At 41.5% G+C, this 14,930-nt stretch overlaps 1 protein-coding gene across 1 annotated transcript in view; it reads right to left on the reverse strand.

Moving 5' to 3' along the window:
* The window catches only part of LOC137670148 (transmembrane protein 132B-like), a 242,679-nt gene that overhangs the window by 88,536 nt on the left and 139,213 nt on the right, over positions 1–14,930 (reverse strand). The gene's annotated exons all lie outside the window — the stretch shown is intronic.

Here is a 14,930-nt window from a genome sequence, read left to right on the forward strand (position 1 = left end):
AAACCATGTGAATAAAAGGGATGGTGTCTGAGGCAAAAGGACAGATGGTTCTGCTCCCAAAGCGGTGCACAAAAACGAGGCTTATTACAAGCCTTTTATTTTACTTAGTTTTTTTTTTAATTTACTTTTCTTTCTCTCTTCACTCATCTGTTCATCTACCCATTAGAGTACTGAAAATTCAAGTTCTTGTTCTTTCCATTCATATTCAAATCGAAACACGTACAAGCACACAGCACAGCTTTCACCGTAAAATTCTGAAGAGTTGTGTTGTGGGTTTGGGGGGGCTTTTTTTTTTTTTTTAAGTGTACAACAATCCAGCTACAGAGGCTGAATCAGTACCTTTTGGATGAATACACAGGAAATGAGAGGAACACGGCAATGGTGACACATCTTCCAGCCTGAACTCCCTGGAACATGTGGTATATGCTATTATTTTATGTATAACACACTTGTAATGTGTTTATCTCATCAAGAAAACCGCTTTTCCCCTCCCTTTTGCACTCCCTAGGTGCTTAATGAAGTGGTTTTGCTTTTGATGAAGGTAAATGCATAAATAATGGCTCAGAATTATTACTGTGCTTTGGTCATGGTCTCTTATAGATGCACTCATGTCCTTAGCTGCCAAGAAAAAACAACCGAGGCCACCTGCTTCATAGGCCAGGGGGTACAGATGATTTTCCACAGAGTAATCAGATAAGGCCCGATGCTATTGTCATTCTTGAAGACATGCACAACGTTGTTTCCTTTATATTGAGCCCCCATTCAGTTATATCCTCTGAGACCCCACCCGTACAACAAAGCAGGTCTGATCTTGCCCACGCTGGGCGGCAGCCGCACGCACTCGCGGTGGCCCTCGTGCTACACAAACACGAGCTGCTCCCTGCAGCACCCTTCAGCGCCAACGTCTCAGATCACAGAGGAAAGAGACGTTTCTGCCGTACAGAGCACAACATCAGCCTCTCTGCAGGGACTCCTGGCCAGATACCCAAACCCCAGATCTCTCTGACCCTCCAGCTGCTGTACTAGCTACAACTCAAAGACACCTGCAGGCTCTAAGGTGACCCAGAGAGTCAATGGGAAAGGTTTTTCCATCTAGAATTATTGACCCAGAAGAGAAAACAAGAACCAAGTACGGCAATGTCCCACTGGGATCAAGCTTTTTAATGGTTTTGTTGAACGGATTTCAATTGAAATATTTCAGACCAGCCCAATAAAATGAAATACGCCAATTCAGAGCAAATTTACCTGAAATAAGGCACTGCATTAAGTTTCCCGGCTGAACACTAAACACTCACATAAAAGCTAGGATATCCTGGACTTTCTGTTAGGAGACCATTCTAAAAACAAAATGCTGTGGAGTTGTAGTTACCACAGGGCTGTTATGGAGGCGGCCCCTTCAGTGGGGCTTGGCTATTTACTTTAAGGTACATGGGCTCTGGTCTTCTGTCTTGATGGCCACTGTTAGTTCGATTCTCCACTTGCCATGGAAACATCAGAAGACTTGCTAACATGGAAGGCAGCAGCCCCACAACAGCCACGCTACGATACTCCACATAAATTTAGAATGGACATGAATCATACCCCACAGAGCATACAAAAAAAGCTTAAGGAGAGAGAGTGTACTCAATCAAATCAGACATGGGAACTAATAGCAATGTTTCTGCAAAGAATACTAGAGACTTATAGATACGAGACCCAGCCAGGAGGGCCATCATTTTCTGATTTATAAGGAAGTTGTCCTTGATCCACCTGGATTATTGCTCCAGTTCTAGAACAGTTGAGCAATTGTTACCAACTGAACCATCAGTAGCATAATGATACTTTTTCTCTCACACATAAGATATTTCCTTCCCACACCTTTACTTCTGGTCTTTAACCTTGGAAAAAAAAATCATATGCTTTGTAATTAAAAAGAAAAAAAAAAGGGAAAAAAAATTATTTAAAGCTAATAGCCATTACAATCACCATAATAAATTTGTGGGAAATACATTTAACTATTACCATGGCAATCTGGAAACTGTTTTATTATAATTAAAAGGATAATTACCTTTCACTATTTTAACAAACCCATAAATTAAAAATTTAGGATAGCTTTGCCAGAGTAAATTTATTTGCATACATTACAAATTATATGCTCTCATGGTATTTTCTCTTTAACTCATCATGTCTTCTATATGCATCTCTATACCATGTTGTAGTAATTTTCATTTAGGGGACAACAATGCATATATGCTTTCATTTTACTCAGCTAGATGCATGCAAATTTGTTCCAAGCTAGAAAAAGACATTTAGACCAAATAATTCTTTGGGATAAAAAATACAGTTGCAGCAGCACACTTTGCAGGTGCCTGTACCTCAGTTGTTACAGTGAAGAAAAACAACATTAAGCAAAATGTTTTCTTTTTTTGTTTTAAAAGACTGCTTATGCTTTAAAATAAAACATTTTTATCTTTTAATTTGAATTGAGTACATTCCAATTTAATTTCAACTTAACTGGAGGTTAGAAAATTGAAACTTTGGCCTGTTTGGGCCTCAACTCCTTCAAAATCAATTTATCATCGCTTCATATCTCCTTTTAATAACGGCTTTGGAGTTGTCACCAGCAAACCTAAAAAAACAGTTATCGCCCAGTGCCAGGAGGAAATATCACTGCCACTCAGCCAAAGCAGGTCGGACACAGATGAGCAAGGCAGAACCTGTGTGCACCAAGTAAGACCCTACGTCACATTTGCAGGACCCCTCCTATCCACAGGAGAGCTTCTCGCCACTCTTACTGCCAGTGCAACACGTTCACAAGAATTTCATGTATTCTGGGTGTGAAAAGCTTTTCAAGAAGGGTTTTATTCAGAGCCACAATGGCATTGGCCATGAACTTACCTACTCAAGATGACTTCTGCATGCAGTAAGAAAACTCTCAGTACCTCACCTGCACACAAATCTACAGCCTAAAGTAATTTGTGGAAGTTACTTGGCAAATCATTTCAAATGTTAAATAATGTGGTCAAATCACAAACAGCCTGTGAACAAATCAAAACAAGCAGAAGCAAAACAAAGCTTTTGCTACAAATCCATCCAGCTCAAGAAATTAGGTTGAATAACTCACTGTTATGTTTTGGTTTGTCACCTGTTATGGTACAGTACAGAGCAAAAATCTTTGCTGAAGAATGAATGTATCCTATTTAGAGTTCCATTCAGCAATGATTTTATATGGTTTGCAGGTGTAGGTCACGGGTGAAATATAGACCATGATCCCTGTTGCTTGAAATATATATCTCTATAAACAGTCTTATAAAACAGGTACTGTCTGGAAAACTGCTGCTTTTTTTTTTTAAACAGAAAAAGTAGACACATGCTTGTTGCTCAGTTGAAATAAAGATGCTTCTGAAGACTGTAAAGGGACACAAATTGAAATTATAAGAAAATATGAACTGTATGAACATTTAGTATGTAATTATTTAAGCAGAAGACCCTTAGTAAGTTGCATAACAAGCTCCGTTTATAAACCTAATTCAGTTTCTGGGAAAAAATAGGACTGGTGTTAGACTGGTAATATATTTTAGCATGCCTCTTGCTTTTTATCTGTAAAAATGTATAATATTAAATGTACAATATTAAATTGGGAGGAAATGCAAACATTAGCCAGGACAAAAACTCAGGAAAAAGCACCTAAAGATTGCACATATACATAGGCACTAAATATTTTTATTTTTCCATCTAGATGGTTAAAGTGGTACATGTCAGGAAGATCTGTGTAAAATATGCTACAATAATGCCAAGAGGTTCAGGGAACAGCAGAACTAATGAAACTGAGCTTCAGACTTGGATCTAACAAGGTCTAAGATCTGAGTGAAACATTTCCTGACACTGGCTTTTCATAACGGTGCTCTCCTTGGTGGGTTCTCTGGTGTCCTATAGGCATGGAGATGATGCTGGGGCTTTTCTGTCAGAAGGAGCCCTAATACAGACTCTCTTCTCTAGCATTTTTATTTCACGATACTTACAGGAATTCAGTATCTTTGAAACTCTACCTTTGTCAAATTCGATTGAAAACAGGACACACACCTCTCCTTAGGAAAGCGAGCCAAAACCAAACCAACAGATTTAGATGACACCAAGGATGAAACATGATTTTCCAGTAGATTATGTCTGTAAAAAAAGCTGGTGCAAAGGTTGTACCACAAATGGGAAATGTTTGACAGCACGGGACTGTAACAACCCCTCTCCTGACAGGACTCAAGCAGGACTGCAGGGAGAAGGTTGCATGTTTTACTGGGGGGCATCAGTGATACAAGCCAGATAATGTGGAAAAAGAAGTTGTCCACTGGAGGGACTTACATGGGAACAGAATTAAAGAATGAAGTACTGGTAGACAGAGGTAGGAATTTATCAGTACCTGACGTGCATTATCAAAGAGAAATGACATGGTACTACTAGACAATTTGCACATGATTGCAAAAGTAACTGCACCACTCCAGAGAGCTGAGGGAAAAGGGTGCAGTATTGCCATTGTTACCTGATGTTCACATGGATGGCCAACTGATCAAAGCGAACACAGTTCCCAGGAGGTGCAAGGGCTGCAGAATCGGATTTCTCATGACAAAATCACACAGGAACTGTAGCAGAGCAAAAGCAGAAACTACATCTACCTTCAATTTGTTTTAACCTTTCTTCAACAGGACCCCAAAAACTTCCGAATGTCATGTCCTGAAGCGTGCACACAATGCCATGCAGAAAAAGGCCCGCTCTGGCCTACTCTCTCACTACTGAGGATGATGCATACGGTCTCTGTGGGTTAGTGGTAAGCCTTTACTGCTGCAAGGGCAGCTTCACAGTAAATGGAAAGCCTGAAGCCCATGTCAGTACATCTGCAGTCTGGCACCACCGCGCTTTGTGGCTGCCAATTTGAGATTTTCATGGATGATAGTGTTCAGCAACACCAGTGACCATCTGTTTCTTCCTCCTTCTCTTCCTCCTCCTCCGCTTCTACTTAACTCAGTCTTAAGTGACCAAGATATCCTGGAAGCAAAGGCAGATAAAAATTTGCAGTGGATGATACAACATCTGCTGATTTAACTCCCAGGAAAAAGAAGAGAAGAAAATTGCAGTGAAGCTTTGAAAGAGGGTGTAACGTAGAGGGTTAATGGGGAAAATGGAGCATCTTGAAGTTAAAGTCACGGCAGTCCTGTGATTTGACAGACTGTTTCCCTGGGTGGCAGGTGGAAGAGCAAGGCCCCATAGAGGGTGTATCGGAAACAGGAATGATGTGATTGCAGTGTGCTGTAACCAAAAATAAAGGCAAGGCGACCCCTGCTTATCTCTGCAGCAGCCTGCTATGCAAGGGGGCGAGCAGGAATGGAGATTAGTAGCTTAACTCAAGTGCATTGTCTCTGCTTTACACATTAAGTGCTTTAAAGCAAGCAATCATTTTGATGCTTTGTATTTCCATGCTTGCAGCCTACGTCTTCCCATGACAATGTACCAGAAAAGTTTAAACTTTCCTTCTAGGGATTTAGATTAACCAACGCAAGTCTACATCACCTCTAATTCTGTTTTAGAATTGAATAGAGGCTTTGCCTTAGGAAAATTCCAATCCTATGTCAGCAGTTTATCAGATGGCTTCTAGCTAAGGGACATATTAAAGGACAAGACCTGATTCTGCAGCCAAATGGCCACACTCAAGCCAGTGAACTGCACACTACAAATAACCATTACTCAGCTAGACTGAGGTGAGGGAGAAGAAGAGAAACCATCCCACGTGGAGCAGACTCTCCCATTTGCTGAACTGCTCCTTCCTTCTGGAGGCACTGAAAACAATAAATACTGTGAGTTCAGTAGGTCACATCCCTGCCCAGCCCCAGCTCATTTCACCACCTCAAAATAAATTAAGAAACGGGCATTGCTGTGAAGAGGAAGGAATAGGGACTATTCCTTTTACCTTAGGCCTGCATTCGACATCAGCTTTGTGCTGATGCCACTGCTCTGGTTAGGAGTCAAGTCAGACCAGAGGCACATCTCTCTCCTCACTATGATCCCAAAGATCCCTGGGGGAGGACGTCTAAGGGAGAGTGTCAGGACAGAGCAAGCACGCAGCAACACACACCCAAAGCCGCCAGCCAGCCAGCAGCAGCCTACAGCGCAGGGACTTTCTAGAGGGGAGGAAAAAAAAAGGAAAAAAGAGAAATTTAATATTATTGAATGGATTTTTCTTCTGTAAAGATGCTCCTTCCCTTTCCAAACCCACGTAAACTTTTATCATCTACAACATCCTCTGGCAGGACTTCCACAGGTTATGCAGCTGGTCAAGCAGTACTTCCTTTCATTCTGAACCTGCCAGCTGCTGGTTTCAAGTGATGTCACCAATTCTTTTTGGAAAAGACAGTAATTTCCCTATTCACCTGATGCAATGTTTATTTTTTCAGACCTGACTCATTCTCACTGAGATAGGCATCTTCATGCCAGTATATATATTCCCTTTCCTGCAGAAGAGCACAGATGTTGCCTTCCTAGTGCTAATTTTTATCTTTTCTCTTAATTGAAATTACCTTCTCCATCCTTATTTTATCACTAAATGTCCCGTATGTTGACAGTAATGCAGTTTATAGAAATTCAGTTGAAGAGAGTAGGTAAATTTCTTTAAATAATAAATATTAGAAAGATATAAGTTAAAGTCAATTGAAATGCTAGTACTTCGAAATTAAATGGTCAAAAAATATAATTCCTTCCAAATTTAGAAAGCACTCCAAAGTAGGTTCTTTCTGTGGCTGTAGAAGACATAGTATCATGTTATTTTTTGACATGGGAGCATTTCAGGCAGTCAACCTGATAATTTGAATTCAGCTCATGCCATTGGACTTCATGAAACGATGGTGAACTAAATGGCTCTTGCATCTATGGAAATGGAGTAGCTTTGACTTCACATACCAAGAACCCTGTCTATCAGCATGTGTGCATTTGGGTCCGTCAGTCACCGCTGCAAACAGGCAAGCTTGTGCTGATCTCAGTGAGGACCTGTATCAATACGGCCACTATTATCTCCTGCAGAAAAAGATTTTCTACCTGTTCAAAAGCTGAAGTCTTTAACTTTTGCAATTGTGAAGATGAGATATGAGCATACAAAGCAAGACTAATGCAGCGTAGACTTGACAAACAAGCAACGTGTCTTGCAGAGAACTGGAGGATCCAAAAGGAAAGATGCCTGTTGCTAAAATAAGCTAATATGCTTTAAAACAGGCCGATATCTCCAGTCCCATACTGCAGCAGCAAAAACCTGGCATAACAATGACTGTCAAATATTATGAAACCTGTAACCACAGTATGGTCGAATAAGCCTTCAACCAAGTGTTACAAGAAAGGAATTCCAGTGCTCAGCACAATGTAATTTTAGAGGGCAGTGGATATTCTGTTGTTATATAACATAAATGAATATAAATGAATTAAACCACTTCAACAGCTTCTCAACAACAATGTGTATTAAACGCTCAGAGAAATTCTTCCAGGCAGCAGTGATTAAATAAATGTAAAATGCTTTCATATTAAAAGGGCACTATCCTGTGTCAGGAAAGAAAGGTTTGACTTCCTTTTAACTCCAGCTTCAAAGCACCTACATTGAGCACAGTAACACACACAGGACATGTCAGACTCAGCATCTAGCCCCAAAGAGGAGTCTAAGGAACAACTCAAAGCTCGCCAACAGTGAGATCAAAGCAGTGCTCCTTCAGGGAAGGAGGGGTAGTATCAAGCCAGCACAGCTCCCAAGGTAGACAGGACTTGCTGGGAAGAGGACATGAGGATAAGAGCTCTTAGGAAAGAGCCAGGTTCATGAATTCCTTGCGTTGGTCAGTCGCTACTATACTGTGTCTTTAGTGAATGGAGATTGTATCCTCCCTTCACCCCCAGGCGAATGGCTGCCCGAGCCCAGCTGCAGCAGCCAGGTGCAGGGGAGGGCAAGGATGAATCATGCACGCCAGTGTTTTAGCTGGGGAGGTCTATGCGTTAATGATTGGTTTAACAGTTATTTATGCACAAACAAGCTCCCAAATTTTCTCTGCAGAAAAAATACAGCAAATCAGCCGCAAGCTTTCAACTGACTCATTCCCCTGCATCCCATAGCCATGTGAATGTGACAAGGTTGCACACCAAGTCAGAGGCAATTGATCCATGCCTTTGAGCCAGTAAAACACTAAGCAGCTGTCTGGTTTTCTGCTGGGATGCAAAAAATTCTTCCTCTGAGAAGCATCACATCATGTGAACCTCACCTTGACTGAAGTTCCCTTACCAAGTCAGCAGTCAAGAACAATGTTGTTAGGAGGTTCACAAAAGGTTGGCAGCTATTCAATCAAAGAAAGGCCTGTTTAGTGGGCTTATATTATTCAAACCTTGCTACTGGTTTCATTTAAAGGTGAAATACAAACATTGGGGATGTGGCCAAAGCCAGAAAAATGTTTGCACGTGTTAAAAATCTATCTACAAAACCAGTGAGTTTTAAATAGGTCATCTTAGGAGCAGCTAACAGTAATGGGATGTTCAGTGGCTAAAATGCTTTTAACAAAGTAGTGATAACCATACCTCCTAACTCAAGCCTCTCTCAAGACAGGAGATGCCCTGTCTGTGAGAGAGAATCTGTCAACATCCTCAACAACACAGGAATTACTGTGACAGAGCACTGTCAATCTCATCAGCAGGGTCAGCTGCCTGCCTCCAGCCCGGTACAACAGTGGGCACTCCCAAGACAGACAAATAAAAACTTGTTACACGTGATTGCCAATCGGTAGCAGACCATGAGAAGCAGGGATACTCCAACCAGTCCTCAGGGTAACAGAAGAGCATCTAACACTGTGTAACTTACGTTTTCTGCTATGCGTCACAGCACAGAAATGATGCCACTTGGAGACAGAACCAAATTCAGATTTGGAGAATTAGTCCAGTCTGTCGAAGCTTTGGTCAGTCTTTACAACACCTCTTACCTTGAGCATCAGCACTTCTTCCTTTTAAGCAGGAACAAAACCCCAGTTTTTCTGCAGAGCTTCTGAAAAGTTCAAGTTGTGATGACTGCAGCTCAGGCCCTGCTGATATTCCTCAGTGGCAAGCTGTAATTTCTGTTTTCCTATCAATCCTACACCTTTCCTCTTCCCATTTTCCTGCTTTGTCCCCTTCCTTGCATTCTGCCTCACACCAAGTCCACAAAAGCCTAGCAGTAGGGACTATTTTGTTTCTACAGCACTTGTCATTTATAATTCCTCACCCCTCCAAGGGTTTGGAAGCACTATCTGCTATAAATACTAATTCCAACAATACATTTATTTTTTTTTTACCATCACAGTTCTCCTTCTCCTTTGCGACTTCTTTTTCTGTTTTTTATTTTTCTTTGAAACCTCTTAAAATTTCATCTATTTCTTAGCTGCAATATGTTTTTAAGAAAAAAAAAATCTGTATATTCTTTTAGATGAAACCAGTCTTCTGCACTACAAACAGTAATTATTTCATGTAGCACACGCACAACACACACATAGCCATTTCCTGTCACCAAGTGTCTGACAGCATTTCAAATGTGTCTAATAAAATGGAACAAACTTGATTTTATATAGCTTATCTTTATAAGTTATATACAAGAATCTCACTCCACACCTAGACCAAAGAAATTTGGCCACCACATACTTAAATTAAATGCCCAGTGGAGTTTACTAATTGGAAACAAGCTGAAGATTTACTGAAAGCAGTTAATGTTCAGATAGCCTGAGTGGGAAGTTTTAATTGAGACTTAACTAGAATTGGAGATTCAGGAAACAGAGGCCTGCAGGTAACTTAGAAACAACTGCAGAGCTCCAAGTTCTGACTAGCACACGTCACAAGTTGTCAAGGACTGGTATCGCTGCAATCATCATCAAACTGTCTTCCTGATAGCATCAGTCCACAAGAGCTTCACCTTCACTCTGCTCCAAGCAATAGTGATAAATTCAGCACTAAAAATGGGAATCCTCCTGAAACCTCTTTCCTAGAAGGAAAGGGAAAACCTCTCCAAGTTTTAGGATAGTCAAGAAAATTAACTTTTCTGTTAAAGAACAAGGCAAGGCACATGGCTAGCTTTTCCCCATCATCCCCTCAGCACATCAGGGCGTGCTGAGCCCTAAAACAGGTGGAAAGAGAAATCAATGCCTAAATGTGCTCTGAGAATTGCACCAACTCCCAGCCCAGCCCCAAATGTTTGGCTGCTCTAAATTGACATGATGGAGAGGGCTGGCATGCTACAGACCTTAAAAAAGAGGAGATGTAGCGTTCTTCACCGCCTCCCTCCTCCTTCAACACCCACTCTCCCACTACTTCAGCAATGCACAGTAGCCCATCACCTCTGCCTCTCGCAGGATTTTAGCCTGCATAAATATAAAGAGCTTTAAATATACATAATACTCCTGTTTCTTTAAAAATCCCTTCTGTTACTTTTGTCACTCCTGTGCCAGCTCGCACTAGCCCCAAGCACGGGGCCTCCAGGAGGGCCCTCTTCCCAGGGCAGCCACAAGCAGCAGTTCCCTGCCCTCTGGCAGGAAAGCAGGAAGGCTGCACCTTTACGAAAGAATAAATTCACAAGTAAGCCAAGGTAAAACCAGCATAACCACCCTATGCCAGTGCTCCCTTCCACGACTGCTCCTCCATCCTCATTACAGGACTAAACTGCTTTCTCTTGCATCTGCCGCCACTTACCTCTGGTTTCAAACAAAAAAAAAACATTTTAGGCCCGCTCCCAGCAGAGCACAGGGACAGAGCTGAGCTCTTTACAGATTCAACTCCACCACCCCTGAGTGCCAGGGAAATAAATATATGGTATTTCAGAGGCATGGGACATAAATTCTGGCTTGGTTTAGAACCCTGTGGGCAGTAAAGTGCTCTGCCCATTAAAACATAAATTATCATCTAAGAATAGCTGATGAGAGGCTGGGACTAATAGGAAGTGGTACTAAATCAGAATTATAGGAATGCTCTTTCCAGTCTGACTGTGGGAATTTACTCTCCTCCCTAGTGTGTCTCAAGACAGCAAACAAAAATTAAGGCTAGTTTGTGTGGGAGCTCAGAAGTAAATTGTTACCCTCCCCCAAATACATCCTTATCAATAAAATATCTTCTTAATCCCATCAGCTGTGATTGCGCAACACCTCTCACCCCCAAACCTCCAAGTCTTTATGAAAAGAAGAAATTTAATCTCATAATCATCCTCCGAATAAGGCAGCAGCAGCAAGCTCAGATAGAGTGATGGAAGACAGATGGACAGTCTCAGCACCAGGAAAGGGTACTGCCAAAACCAGCAAACCTGGGAACAAAATGCAGGTCTCTTGAGCCTTACTCTCATTAAGGTCATGGCCAAGGACCAGTAAAGAACAGTGGCTTTGAAGGACGCCTGCTCTCCTACCATCTCCCTGGGGCACAGCACAGAGGCTATTCCTCCTCTCAGCTTAGCTCTCACCTCTCCATATCCACCCTCAGCAAGCAGGGTGGTTCTTCCACTTCAATCCATTAGCATTAATAGTAATATTAGGTCTACAGGGAAACTGAGCCTGACACTCGTTACTAGAGCTGGGCTTTCAAAAAAAAAAAAAAAAATCACTCAACATGGTGTCTATGAATTTCCTTTGAAAAATCTGAACCTATAAGACAACTGTTCTGAGTCTCCTCAGAAAACCTGGCCCCGTGGAACATGCAGAAACCCCTGTGCTCCCTCAAAGATTCAGTCTCCAAGTCCCCACGCAGAAAACTGCTTCTCTACAGTTGGGAGGGTGCAGATTCTTTTCCCCTCCGTTAGTAGGTCCCATCAGAAAAAGATCATTGTGAGGCACCAGCAGCAGCTCTGCACTACCACAAGGTTCATTACTGTAAAGCACAGCGGTTACATACACCTAGAAAGCATCCTGGAAGACAGCAAGGGCTATCACCCCGCCTCATTGCTTCACCCTGTCTCAAAGCTGAGAACTGAAACCAAGGTGTGCTGCCTCCCCAGCAGCAGCTTTCTATGAGGAGTTTTAATGTAAAGTAAAATTTTACAGCTGTTTCTATAGCAAGGGCTATAACATTGCCAGAACTTAAACTAATAGTACAAACACCATTGCAGTATGTGGAGGGGGCTTCACTACAAACATCTGCTTGAGTTCCTGGCTTTACCTTACTGAGAACAGGCATTATTAAGTCAGCTTGGGAGATTTTTCTCAACACTTCTGTCAATTAGTTCCTATCAGCCTAGCAAGCATGGCTTCAGTTCCTATCATGCCAGCCCTTTATCTCAGGGAAGGCCTGTTACTCTGATTGTAAAGATGGAGAATCGAGGCAAAATGCAATAATTTAGTGATGCACCCAGCACAGCACTGAAGTCCACAAATTCACTCCAGATCATTTCAACTTATCCCGATAGTTTTAACCCAGACCAATTCTTAACTCCTCTTCTGAGAATTAGGAAAAATTAATCATAACAAGTTTAAAGTGCTTGGAGAGATCAAAACTGCCAGCTTATTTATGATCTGCAGATAAATCAATACATTCAGATAAAGTTTCTGTTTGCCAGTAATATTTTCTTTGACTCCTGAATTTACCGTTTTCTCCAGATGCTCGTTTCCTTAGCAATACTAACTCGCATCTCTTATTTATGGTCCATCTATGCTATTCTTTGCTCTCCACTCCACAACAGGACTAAAAGACGCTACTGAGATACAGCTCCTAGAGAACGGCTGCTCACTAGCTCACGTCTAGAAAGTGTTGCGAGTGTCACAAAGACAGACTGCACTCCATTTCCTTTTCTATAGTCTGTAACGCCTGCTTCCAGATGTATGTCCCTGGGCATTACTGAGAAAACAGGATTCTTGACACAGATATATATTTTTTAAATTAAGATCAAAAGCCAAAATAAATTGAATGTCAATGTTTAGGAATAGACAACAGCTATGGGTTCACAGCACCCATAGCTGCTCTGAACGACTGTAGAAGAATCCTTTTAACTCTAGGTTTGGCTTCTTGCACTACATAACTAAAGTTACTTAAACTCTGCTGGAGACCTATACAGAGTGGAATAGCCACAAGCTAAAGCAGATTACAATGGCTTCTTGTTTTTTCCCCTCCCAACACAGTGATGTTCTATTGTTCATTGTAAGTAAAGTGGAAAATCAGTCCTGCATTGAAACGGGAGGGCTGAGTGACCCACAACACAATTGGGCTGTGTTTCCACACCATCTGAACTAAACAGGAGTGGAATTGTTACACAAGTCCCAAGGTGCCCACTGATGTGAGATGTGGGTTTTATTTATTGGAGAAGACACTTTCATACTCTGGGAAAAAGTTATTTGCTGGCCTTAAATCATCCACACAGGAACAACTAAAGAAAGCTTGGAAATATATCAAGGGATTTAGGTCTGAATATAGAAAGACAGGACTGAATACACCAAAAGAACATGAGTGAAGATAGGTTTAAGAGCCAGGGGTGCAGAAAGCAGCATATTTTAGAACTGAAGAGCAATCTTGCCTCCAGTGCTCCTGTGGGCACTGCACAAAGATACTTTCCACTTTCAGAGCAGGCCATGCACGAGCCAGAAGGATCACACAGTCTCGCAGGCTAGGGGGATGCTGGATACTTGGGGTAGGATTTTCACAGACCCTAACAGCTACTGAAGGACCAAGTTCAAGCTAGTAAGGGTTTCCTATCTCAGAGATCCTCCCTTTTTGGTATGTTTTTTACACAGTGTTTGGGACATGAGTCTTACATTTCCTTGCACCTGCAGCTCCAGGCATATCCTGAAAACGAAGTCAGCGAAGGTGGGGGCCAAAGGGGCAGTACAGTTCCCCTGCCTCGGTAACCGCCAGAAGATTTGGAGAGCAGACCCTGCCCTTCTCAGAAGGGACAACCATGAGAACCATCCAAGGGCTTTTTCAGTGCAGCAACCAAACCAAAACTGCCATCTTATTCATTTCATAATGCCTCAAAACAATAACATTTTGAAACAAAATGCCTTAATGTAATTTCCTCTGTCTCTCATTACAATGTTCTCCGGAGAGCTTCACAAGCTCCTCTGGTGGCTGTTGGTCAGCACGTGTCCTAATGGAGCCAGCCCCAACACCCAAGCTGAGGAACGGCTGTGTCTAACACGTGGTCTCATCGTGCCACACGGTCGTATTTGCCCACTGCACTATGCAAATCATGCCAGCCACACCAAAATCATAGCAATAGTAAATGCTATTAAATTCCAAAGACTACAAAGTATGCCTAGCCCAGATATCATTTCCTTGTCATTAATTTGTACTCAATACTTCATAAACTTTTATTGTAAAGAATGCATTTGGAATTTAAAGAAATTCTGAAATTCAGCCATATCCAATGATCATGCCCAGTGTGTACTCTGCAGGAGGGAGAAATTGTGTCTGTTTGCTGTTGTGAAGTGGTAACCCATATGTTCCTTACATGAGGAAAATATTTAATGTATGCCCTTGGCAAATAACAGACTATGGAGCATCTGAAACAAACAGAACCATCACCCAAAGACGTGACATATTTCTGTTACAATTCAAAAAACACAAGTTTTTCTTTAAAAAAAAAAAGAAAAAGCAGCAGCTATTTACAGTAAATTAAAAAGATATCTATCAAATCTCACTTATGGTAATGTAAAACTATTCCTGAACTTTAATTATTATGATGAACTGGTCTCCTGTGGCTTGTTCATTTCACGCAGCTAAAAAAAAAAAAATGTTAACAGTCTTCTAATTATATCAGTTTTCTGTGTAAAAAAAAAAAAATGGCTCGCATTTATTACTCTGTCTAGGGAAGCTATGGATCATCTTGCTATTCACTTAACGCTTTTAATTTACATATCAGAAATACTAATAAGTGTGGTGTTATTAGATCATATTCCCTTTCACTTCCAACCCCAAAAAAATGGTCGATTTTGTTTAGATGCCACAATTAAATT

The sequence above is a fragment of the Nyctibius grandis genome, chromosome 14, assembly GCF_013368605.1.
Source record: "Nyctibius grandis isolate bNycGra1 chromosome 14, bNycGra1.pri, whole genome shotgun sequence".
In the NCBI taxonomy this organism is placed as follows: Eukaryota; Metazoa; Chordata; class Aves; order Nyctibiiformes; family Nyctibiidae; genus Nyctibius; species Nyctibius grandis.